This window comes from Loxodonta africana, chromosome 15 (assembly GCF_030014295.1).
Source record: "Loxodonta africana isolate mLoxAfr1 chromosome 15, mLoxAfr1.hap2, whole genome shotgun sequence".
Lineage (NCBI taxonomy): Eukaryota > Metazoa > Chordata > Mammalia > Proboscidea > Elephantidae > Loxodonta > Loxodonta africana.
Genome location: NC_087356.1, coordinates 55113000 through 55123570, shown reverse-complemented (window position 1 = coordinate 55123570; position 10571 = coordinate 55113000). Strand labels below are relative to the sequence as shown.

At 43.7% G+C, this 10571-nt stretch overlaps 1 protein-coding gene across 1 annotated transcript in view; it reads left to right on the top strand.

The window, feature by feature from the left end:
* Positions 1 to 326: 326 nt before the first annotated feature.
* TMEM45B (transmembrane protein 45B) overlaps positions 327 to 10571 on the top strand; it is a 48796-nt gene continuing 38551 nt past the window's right edge. The window contains exon 1 of the mRNA XM_003417412.4: positions 327 to 392. The gene's annotated coding sequence lies outside the window, so the exon portion shown is untranslated. The remainder of the gene's footprint in view (positions 393 to 10571) is intronic.

Sequence of the window (10571 nt, the reverse complement as noted above, 5' to 3'; positions counted from 1 at the left end):
TCCTGGACTACCACCCGGGCCTTCCTCGGCTGAAGTCGTCTGTGTCTAGTTCCCTTGCTTCTTCAGGGTGGCTGCTCGACCTTGGAAACATCCTTCGGTGTGATAGCCAATGCGCAGAGTCCTGTGAATGCTTTGCATCATAGGTTGGCCTCCGGGGACCGAGGAACCGGCTCCCGCCAGAGCACACACCTTAGGGAGCGCCCGGGGCTCCTCCTGCGGGAAGGTCAGGGGGGTGGAGGGAAGTGCCCCGGCGGTGGCGAGGGCGGGGAGTCGGAGCGGCTGGCTGGGTGGGGGCCCCGGGGCGGGGCCTGGCGGTGGAGCGGGCACCTACCAGGCGGAGGGCCCGCACTCCGCGCGGCGCACGAGGGGACAGGTCGGCGGCACCGGCGCAGGTCAGACGCCTGGGGGGACGGGTGCTGTCCGGGGAGGGGGAGAGGGACCGGAGGGGGTGCTGGGGTAGCGGGAGCTGGGCCCGGAAGACCCCCGGGGCCGGGAAGTGGGCGCCCGCACCCCCGTCTTCAGTCGCCGGAGGCCCCGAATACTGTTGAGGGTCCCCAGCGAGTCAGCCTGAAAGGAGACACCTCTGTCCTCGTGTCCGTCCGGGAGGGTCCGGGGCACGCCCGCCGTGAAGTCTCTTGTGTGGTCCCGAGGTCCGGCGGTTCTCCGAGGACTGGCAGTGGGCGCCACGTAAGTGCGAGAAGTTGCGCCCATAGCGCAGGGGCGGACTGGCCGGTAAACACGGTGTGCACCGCCTTGTGTTGAGCAGGGCAGACACGGGTTTAATTGTATTTACTTGCTAATCTGTGCTGAGCTATTTCACACGGGTTTCACCACCTCCTTGACGTGGTGGGGGACGATGAAACTGTGCACTGGAGATTGGTGGAAGGCACGGTTGGGCCTGTACGCACCTTATTTATGGGCTACTCCAGGCCCCCCATAGTGCCTCTCCTTGTGAGTGCCAATCCACGAATTCGCGTACCAGATCCTTCCCTTAGGCCAGGAAGCCTAGAATCTAATAATGCCAGGCAACTGATAAAGTCCTTTGAGCTATGATTTAGTTATCAGAAACTGTATCAACAGACGAATGAGCAACAACGATGTCACAAGCGAAAAGGTAAGTCTAGCACTAGTAGAACATGTTGAGTTAGACCTAAGAAGTTTTAGGATGACTGTTACCTCAGAGATAACCTCTGAAGACAGGATCTAGCTCGAGATGCAAGAAAGATTAGTACCCCAATACTGGAAAGATATACCTTCATAGATCATTTAAAAATCTTATAGCAGTCACAGGAAGTGCCACTTTCCCTCACATTCTTTCTCCCAGTTTCCCTTGGCACCTGCCATTTCCCTCCACACCCCTGACCATGTCGACATTGCAGTTCTTTCTGCTCGTGAAGTGGCAAAGCCTTAAACTAATATGCCTACAGCATTTTACCTGCATTGTTACACTCGTTTTTTTTATGGCTTACAGTGGAAACCCTGGTGGCACAGTGGTTAAGAGTTCAGCTGCTAACCAAAAGGTCGGCAGTTCAAATCCATCAGGTGCTCTTTGGAAACCTTATGGGGCAGTTCTACTCTGTCCTACAGGGTGGCTGGCTATGAGTCAAAATCAACTCGACAGCAACGGGTATCAACGGGTATGGCTAACTGTTACTAAGGAACATGTACTGTTTTGAGCCAGATGTGTAATATACTCAATAAAATCTGGGTTTTGTACCATGTTAAACACCATGGGGAAGACTCATACCTACATGGCAGGCATGGGGCCACTGCAGCTAATTAGGTGAAGTTCTTGATTCAAAGTCCGACAGCCAAAGAACAAGGTGGTTACCTCAGTGCCTAGAGTTTCTGGAAATTACATGGGATTGACACAAAAGGCTCTGTTGAACACGGCCCTTAAGTTTACAAGAGAGGATGCCTGAGATCCGCAGAGGGTGAAGCCTTATCTCTGGTTGTGCACCATCTGTTCTGGTACTGTGGGAGCCAAACATTCCATTTCCTTTTTTTTTTTTTTCCCCAGCAGTTTGGGTTCCTTTTTACTTTTAATTCCTTTTATTATTAAAAAAAAAAAAAAAAGCCCAATTTCCTTCTTTTTAAAGAGCTTTGATTTCCTCTCACTTCTTCTGTGGAAGGTGGAAATAGCAGTACCACCTCAGACAGTGCATTCTTCCTTGTATTCTGTGGGCTCCTCCCTCACACTTCGGGCAGATGCTGGTTGTGATGGCTGAGGTGAAGCTATCACACTCCATGTTCCACACCAGTTATTCTATTTGGGGCCTTTCCCAATATGTCCTTGGTTATGGCTCTGGCCTAATCTTAGCCTATGGCGCTTTGTGATAGGCAGGATTTGGCAAGGGCTGGGGGAAAAAGGGGTAAAGAAAAAGAAAAAACCTTCAAAATAACATTGGTCGCCATATTTAATTGGTCAAAGTACAGGATGTAATCCAAGGCTATGTATTTTCCTCAAACGCATCTTCCTGTTGTAAGTACAGTTTTATATGTAGAGCCACTCCCATAGCCAAAATTCCTGCTATTGCAAAAGTTTTTATAATTAGGGGTAAGAAAACTGAAGTCCTTAGTGTGTCGTCAACTAATAGATGCATATGTGGACACATTTCATATCTGTGTTGGTTTCTACAGATAAGTCATAAGACAAACACTAGATTACTCACAATACTGAAAAAAAAAAAAAAAAGTTGCCACTGAGTCGATTCCAAGTCAGGCCGACCCCACGTGTGTCAGAGTAGAGCTGTGCTCCCCAGGATTTTCAATGGCTGATTTTTCGGAAGTAGATTACCAGGCCTTTCTTCAAAAGCCCCTTTCTTCAAGCCCTCTTTGGGTGGGCTTGAACTCCCAACCTTTTGGTTAGCAGCTAAGCATGTCAACCATTTACAGTACCTAGAGACTCCATTCACAATACAGAACATATTAAAAATGAAGAATTTGAGGCTACAGGTAAATGCTGTGATCTCCACATTTCATTTTAGCTTTTAACTGCCCTTTTAACCAGCCAGCCCTCTCTCCCAAGGCCTTCCTGGGGCTGGAAACAAAAAGAGGTAATTTGGAATTTCAGCTGCTTTTTCCCTCTTGTCTGTTCTCATGTGGAAACACAGAATGGCCACACAGGTACCTTCAATGCTCTTATCTGTGTTTTTCTTATGTTTACCACCATAACTCTGAATAACACACTGTTCTACTGAGCATTGCTCTTCCTAGTTTTAATTAACATGCGTTGACACCTTACCTTGGAGGATGAGCGTTTAGCTGTCTTACCTCCACGTCATTCCAGCTCACGTTCACTTCCCTTTCTTGCAAACTCCCAACATAGTTATAGCCTTGTATTTTGATATATCGAATTTGGATAGCATTTACATTTTTATGACTATGTAAATATCATTCACAGCAGAGCCGTGTGATATGCCTTGATTTTTACATTCCTTTCTTGTACCTTTTCCTTTCCCCTGGAGTAATTGCTACATTTTCTTCAGTTGCTTAATTTTTTGAGTACTCATCCCTAATTCTTCCTCAAACTTTGATGATGATGTGTGCCATCAAGTCGATTCTGATTTAGAGCGACTTTAGAGGACACAGCAGAACTGCTCTATAGGGTTTGCTCTCAGTACAATGAAATATCAGGTAGTTTTCTTTTTTCTTGGAAACATCCTGCTCAGTCCTCCATTCTTTGGTCCCTTGTCCCATTGGGGCTTCCTCTCACTACCACCCTGGGATTTGTACTGGATTCCCATTTCCCGGGTTCCATGTTTTCCCATTCCTTGTTTTGCTGGAGTTTTCCTGAGAAAGGCTGGATGGAGACAGAGGCAGATTTACCCAAATGAAGCTTCTGGGTCCTGATTAGTGCTGCAATGAAGTTGTCAAGTGGGGAGGAAAAGCCAGGTTGCCATCAAGAAGGATTTTTGATAAATGTTTCTATAGAGATCTTAAAAGAAAGAGCTCAGAACTTCGAGGTTTCCAGTGTGTTGTGATTTCTTTTCTAATTCTCAATAAATATTTTCACACCCAATTTTCTTTTTTGCACTTGTAATTTTGGGTTCTTTTTCTTATTACTTTAGGTTCTTTTTCTTAGAAAGGGCTTCCAAAATTGTATGTTTCAGGCCTCACAAAACCTGTTTACCACCTGAAGAAAGCGTACACATTTAAAATGTCATTTTTCTTCCTTCCCACTTGATTGATGGTTTGGGTGTGTCTAGGATATTAGGTAAGAGATAATTTCCTCTGAGAATTTTGAAAGCATTGTGTCATTTTGTTCTACTTTCTTATGTTGCTGTTGAGAAACTGATGTCATCCTGATTGTGATCCTTTGTATTTTGTTTTAATGTCTGGAAGTGTATAGATTTTCTTTACTCCTCATATTCTGAAGTTTCATGGTTTTGATGCTTAGTGTTGTTCTTTTTTCAGTCATTGTTCTAGGCACTTTGCAGGCCTTTTCAATCTAAAAGGTCATTCTTGAGTTCTGCATGCTTTTCTCTGTTCTTTCTGAGTTTAGATTACTTCAATGTTGGATCCCTTGGATCGGTCCTCTAATTCTCTCACCTTTTCTATTTTTAAAAATATCTCTTGCCTTTTAGTTCTAATAAATCTTCCAAGTCTTCTGTTAATATTTTAAATTTCTACCATCATATTTTTAATTTCCAAGAACGTTTATTTGGAGGAGTCTTCTAAATGTTCTTTTTTTTATATAGGTCCCTGTACTGATTCCACAGATGCAGCATCATCTCTTATTTCTCTGGGAATATTAACCCTGTATTTTTTCTATATTTTAAAAGTTTTCTCCTGCAGCCAGCAATGTGTGTGGATTTTTGTTTTTCTTTTTCCTTCAAAGTCCCTCTTTATGTTGCTTTTGGTTTCGCCTTTCACGTTGGAAGCTTTGTTCAAATGTTCGCGTCTAGGAGTGGTGTACTAAAATGCAGCCTGGATGCTCCACCTGGGAGCAAGGCTCGGAGGCTGGCGAGTGCCCGTGTAGGGCGATTAAGTAGAGCAGGCTTTGCCACTTTCTAGTATAATCAGTTTCTCAGTAGAGAGGCTCATCTATAGCAGTTTATTCCTGTTTGAGAAAAGGCCATTAATAACAAAACCTCACTTTATTTATTATGTAATTGGTATAACAGTGAATGTTCTTGTGAGGTGAATACTTGGTAAACCAGGATTCAAAATCTGAATTTCCACCTTGACTCTGCCACCACCTTGAAGACCTGGCACTCCTCTGTGAGTCTTCTTGTATCATCAGTATGCAGGGAATCTCATGGCTTGCAGGGCACTGAGTTCTATTAAAAATAAAATAAAAATCTCAGAGATCCTAGGGTAATGAATGTTCTTTGAATACATGTACAACTAATTGTTTTGGAATGACCATTTGCAAGGCGTTCATTATCACCGAAAGTAAAATACTTATTAACCCAGTAAATCAGGGCCTTTGGAGAAGCTTTATATTGTGCCAGTTTTGGTCTTGACAGGTTGTTTAGAAGATGATTTAATTTAAGATAGAAAAGTATAATGGGCATGTTTTCTTTAAAAGGTTATATTAGGAAAATACTTTCCTCATACCTCAAGAAACTGCCTTGGTTATAAAATCTGGGAGAGAATCTCTGCCCTTGAAGGTTACTGTCTTAGGCTGGGTTCTCTAAAGAAGCAAAACCAGTGAAGCGTATACACATATGAAGAGAGAGATTGATATCAAGGAAATGGCTCATGCGAGTCTGGCTGGAGGCTTCTGCTGACTCACATAGTTTCAGGGCTTGGCAAACCCAAGATCAGCAGGTCAGATAGCAGGCCTCTGGCTCACAGGCTGCAAAGGCTGACAAATGCCAAGATCGGCAGGTAAACTGCTAGCTCAAGTCTCAAGAACTAGAGGTCAGATGAACAGGAGCCAGCTGCAGGATCCAGAGTAGCAAAAGCCAGTGAGCTTTGCCAGAAAGTTCACATATATTTGATGCAGGCCACACCTCCAAAGGAACTCCCTTTCAACTGACTGGCTGCTCATAGCAGATCTTATCATGGAGGTGACTACATTATATCAGAGCTCATTATGCAGGTGGTTACAGCATTACATAGCTGCCAAACCACTGAGAATCATGGCCCAGCCAAGTGGACACACAATCTTCACCATCACAGTCACTCTTCAAATCCAGACAATTTGTTTCCTTATGCAGCCTGACAAGGGATAATCAAAATTATGGCAGAGTCATTGTTCTTTTTTTGCTGCGAAAGTTTAAGGTCACATGAAAAAAAAAAAGAAGGGATCCATTAATATATATCACAGGAATGATTCCTGGTTTATCCTTCAAAGACTTCTTAATTGGGAAGCCTCGCCACCAACCAATGGATTTTTTACTGCTGGCTTTTCCTTCTTAGTCATCCTTCAAAGAAAGACTGCAGAGAGCTTGAAGGCTGGGGCCCCCCCTCTTGTTACCTCTGCTCCTTGAGCACCTGGAACAGTATGGATGGCACCCAATGTAGGTTGAATTAAATTGACTCCATTATTTATTTTAAACTGTTGTTGTTGGTAGGTGCCGTTGTGTTGATTCTGACTCATAGCAGCCCTGTGTAAACAGAAGAAAACACTGCCTGGTCCTGTGCCATCATTTTAAACTAGCCCTTCCTATTTGTTCCTTTGCTGTTTGCTCTTGCATCTTTTATGTTACCTCCTATTGGATGATGCTACCTCATTCTCAAATTTAAGGGTGTGGAACAGCTGTAAGAAAAGACTTGGCAGATCTCAAATTACCAGGTCTCTAGATGGAATTTCTACGGGTGAAAACTCTCCATAAAACACCTTACAAAAGAGGTAATTATTTCTTAGGTTATCACCCTGCATGTTCACTTAGTATCTCCTGTTGTCTCCAGCACTGCCAGTTTCCTTATCCTCCCATCCTTCACCTTCTCAGTTATCCAAACCCCCACACTAGTTCCATCTTCAGCCAAGTGCTGTTTTAATTCTCTTTCCTCATGTTCCATGTCTTGCCAGTACTTCCCTTCCCCTTATTCCTCCTTCTTTGATCTAGCCCTCCTTTGGTCCAAAGCTTCTCTTTGATCTCTTCTAACACTGTTCTGCTGCCTCCTCCCCCACACCTTTATTTACCATCTGGTATGTTTTGTACAAAGTGCAGAGTTGTACTCATTTTGGAATACCTACCCTGCCTATCAGTGTAGATTTTCTAATCTAACAGAGGCCTAAGATGAAAGTCCATCTCTTCTCCCTGTTCCTAGGATGGTTCCTGTGCTTTGGTCACACTGGGGCTGTTTGTTTTTATATGTGAGGCTCTAGAACAAAAGCTATTATACAGTATAAAATAATAATCTGTAGATCAGTCCTTCTCAAACATTACCCTAACAATAGAACTTGTTTCCTCAAGGACCTGGAGGCTTGGCTGATAACAGACTGGCACAAGCTGAAGGTTCTTTTAACACTAAAAAAGCTCATGCTACCCCAAAATATATCGCTGTCTGTTTTAACATGAAACATTCTGCCCAAAATCTTTAAGTGAAACTGGTACTCCAACACCATGTTGGTCCTATTAGTAAGTAAGCACAAGTAAGCCTGTGCCTAACTTGCTTACTGGGTCATCTGCCCCTGTCAGGGATAGTAAATTTGAAAAGGGGGTTTGATTCTGTAGGAAGATGCCGTGGGGTTGGGAGAGGGACAGATGCCAGCCATAGATAGAAGCAGAATCTTTGATGTGGTGAAAAAAACGTGAAATTTTTCACTACGGATGATCTGGTAAGCAAGGTAAGCACTGTGCTTGCCTTGTCTAGTGGATAATCTGCCCCTGCAAGTAAGGTTTGGAAAGGTCCCGAGAGCAAAGGGCATGTCCCTCCTAAGGAAGCTCTCCTTCCAGGACTCTTTCCCTCAGGAAGCATCCTCCAACCTTAGTTTTTGGCTTTTATTGGCCCATCATGAACACATTTTTGGTTACCAGGTGGGCTTCCAAACCAGCTCCTACTCCTTAATACAAAAAACCCTCACAAAAAAAGAAAAAGAAAAAAAAAAAAAAAAACTCACTGCTATGGAGTAGATTCCACCTCAAAGTGACCCTATAGGACAGAGTAAAACTGCTTCATAAGGTTTCCAAGGTCATAAATCTTTATGGAAGCAGACTGCCACAGCTTTCTTCCACAGAGCAGCTGATGGGTTCGAACTGCTGACCTTTTGGTTAGTGACTTTAACAACTGTGCCTTAATATAAACCCTCAGGTGTGGTCAATGTAGCCCAACTACTTTAAGAGTTATTTCACAGAGGCCAGGGACAAAGGCCAAACTCCTTGAGGTAAAGTAGCTCTTAACTCCACAATATGTCAAGCTCTGTGCTAGGCCATGCAGTGTTTAAGATGAAGAAGTTAAGGTCTCTGTTCTTGCAGAGCCATGTGGTCTAGTGGATAAGACATATACAAGTAGATCACTTTAATATGATAGGGTAAGTGATAATAATGAAGGTATGTATAAGATAGCAGGCAGCACAGAGGTGGGGCACTTAGCCCAACCTGGAGGTTCAGGGAAGGCTTTCTAGAGGAGTTAAGGCCCTAGTATTAAAAAATGAATAATGGTGAGTGAGGTGAAGAAAAATGAAAAGGACATATTAGGTGGAGCGAATAGCATGAGCAGAGACTCCACTGTCAGGTCCTTGGTGGTGAGAAATGGGAGCTGAGGATGGAGAAATAGCCAGGTGATGGGTATATGCAATGCAAAGGAATGTGGACTACATGCTCAGTGTGGTGGTGGCAGTTGTTGGTAGGTGCCGTTGAGTTGATTCCGACTCCTAGTGACCCTGTGTACAGCAGAACAAAACACTGCCAGGTCATGCACCACCCTAATGATTGTTGTTATGCTTAAGCTCATTGTTGCAGCCACTGTGTCAGTCCACCCCATTGAGGGCCTTCCTCTTCTTCGCTGACCCTCTACTTTACCAAATATGATGTCCTTCTCCAGGGACTGATCCCTCCTGATGACATGTCCAAAGTATGTGAGATGAAGCCTCGCCATCCTCGCTTCTAAGGATCATTCAGGCTGTACTTCTTCCAAAACAGATTTGTTCCTTCTTCTAGCAGTCCAGGGTATATTCAGTGTTCTTCTCCAACACCATAATTTAAAGGCATCAATTCTTCTTTGGTCTTCCTTATTCACTGCCCAGCTTTCACATGTATATAAGGTGATAGAAAACACCATGGCTTGGGTCAGGCATGCCTTAGTCTGCAAAGTGACATTTTTGCTTTTTAACACTTTAAAGAGGTCTTTTGCACTAGATTTGCCCAATTCAGTGTGTTGTCTGATTTCTTGGCTGCTGCTCCCATGGGTGTTGATTGTAGATGCAAATAAAATGAAATCCTTGACAACATCAATCTTTTCTCCATTTATCATGATGTTGCTTATTTGTCCAGTTGTGAGGATTTTTGTGATGGTTAGCCAACAAAATATTTTAAGTTCTGTAGTGGATCCCTTGGGTGGTGCCAAGGGTTAAGTGCTCAACTACTAGCCAAAAGCTCTGAGGTTCAAACCCACCCAAAGGGACCTAGGAAGAAAGGTCTGGTGATCTGCTTTGAAAGGTCACAACATTGAAAACCCTGTGAGCAGTTCTGCTCTGCACACACAGGGTCACCATGAGTTGGAATCAACTGAACAACAATATCATAGTGGTGTAGTCAGATTTACATTTTAGGTGGGTGACTCAGGCTGCAAGGTGGAAGAAGGATTTATGAAGGGCAGGACTAGAGGCACTGCAGCAGTTCAGACAAAAGATGGACCCTAAATGAAGCAAGTGTTGTAGGAATAGAAAGGAAAGAGAGAACAGCAGAAAATTTGGAGAAGCAAAATGTGTAGGATTTTTTAGTCTTTGGGGGAACTGGTACACTGTGGGGCATGGCGAGGAAAGAAGAGGAGCCTAGGATGATTCCCAGGTTTCTGGCTTTATGGCGACTGGGTGTTAGGCCATCACACAAGTTTGGGATACAGGAAGAGAAGCTGATTTGGTGGGGAAGGAAGACAACGGTGAATTCAGCTTTGGACATGTTGACTTTGAGGTATCTAAAAAACAGCTTTGTGTTCATATATGTGTCCATCTGTTTAGCAGGTTGTTGGAACCTAGGGAAGAGGTCAAGCCTAGTGACAAAATTACGGAAGTCATCAGCATGCAAGTGGTAATTAAGCCTTGGGACTGTCTGAGTTTTTGCTATAGGAAGATACATAAGAGAACAACAGTGTGCTAAAGATGGCTAGTGTTTAAGAAACAAAAGAAGAGAACCCCTTGAAGGAGGGGAAGAAGGCTTCCTTGTGGAGGATGAAGAGATCCAGGAAAGAGTAGTATCATTGAAAGACAAAGGGTGTAGATAATTTCAAAGATAAGTGACTATTTGATGATGTCAACTGCAGAGTAGCATCAAGAACAGAAGTTAGGTCTATTAAGGTATGATTTTCAAGATTTCCATTGGACTTAATATAGAGTTCATTTGATGACATTTATAATAACAAATCAGTGTAGTGGTAAAGAGGAAGGAGGAAGTAGAGACAGCAAGTGTCTTTCCAGGTTTTCTCAAGATCCTTCACAGATTTTGACCATGTTTAGA